This window comes from Galeopterus variegatus, unplaced genomic scaffold (genome assembly GCF_000696425.1).
Source record: "Galeopterus variegatus unplaced genomic scaffold, G_variegatus-3.0.2 Scaffold8183, whole genome shotgun sequence".
NCBI lineage: Eukaryota > Metazoa > Chordata > Mammalia > Dermoptera > Cynocephalidae > Galeopterus > Galeopterus variegatus.
In genome coordinates this window covers 97,855-99,020 of record NW_007734294.1, presented here as the reverse complement: position 1 = coordinate 99,020, position 1,166 = coordinate 97,855, and positions in this window count along the sequence as shown.

The window sequence follows — 1,166 nt, the reverse complement described above, 5'->3', positions numbered from 1 at the left end:
GTAACTATATGCTTGATATGTTTATGGTATATTATATCGGGATTATTACAGTTATATCTGATGGTTTTTTCCCTGTAAAAATAATGTTTGCCCATTTTTATAAGTTAGATATAATATCCACTGTTCTTTGAAAATAGGGGAAATTATTATGTTTAAGGTGACTTTGTCTAAAACTTTTGAATTGACTTTATTATCTTGTTTTGCATGCCGCATAACTAAATTTCCTTGTCAGTTGCATTATTCTTGTAATAAACTGTCATTAAATCTTTCACTTTTGAAAATTATCAGTAACAGTTTAACCACGTCCCTTTTAGGTCATTCTATCTACACATATTTTTTTTAGTTCACTTTTATGCATCCCTGAAAGCTCTTGCAAATCAGCTATAGGCCAGAGTTATTATCTTCAACACAGAATTGTCTCAGAGCCCTGTAGAAAAGGACTATGCCAGCTACTTTGGGGTAAAGGCTTCTGATGGTGTCACTTAAACAATATTGAGAGCATACCAGTGGACTGAGTCAGGACTTCAGGAACTCTAGTTGAGAAACAGAAGGGTTCATGAGGCTGCTAACTCAAGACTAAGTGGAACAAGAATGAATTACATGGGACTGAATGAGCTGATGAGGAGTGATTGTGTTTTTTATTTAGAATATGGTTGTTCTAATATTCTATTTTCCGGATATATAAGGAAGCTCTTTCTTTTTCCTCTTAAGCTATTTATAACTCATGGCAATGTAGACTCTGCCCTTGTAAACTAAAATGAAATATTTGTAAGTGATATCCTATTCTCTCTGCCTGACTCCTCCAGAATTTGAAAACTCTTTTNAATGTTCAAATCTCTTGACAACTTTTGATTTTTGCCTTTCTAAAATCAAACCTTAATAATACCTTTTGCACCTAAAACTATCTCTGACATTGTTCTAGAGCCTGCTGGAAAATCACCAAAACTTGTTCTTTTCTCATCGTAAAAAGAGAAGTGCTCAAAATAATTAGGTATATTTGATAGGTTACAGTTGTTGAATTCACAAATCAGGATATTTGCTTAGCTTTCCTTAGGTAAAATGTATATGGATAAATATTATAAATATTTTAGAAATTGTGTGCTGTATGTAAAGTTCCTGGAGAATTTTCAATGCCTTTTCTATCATATGTCTCTGTTTATCAGAGT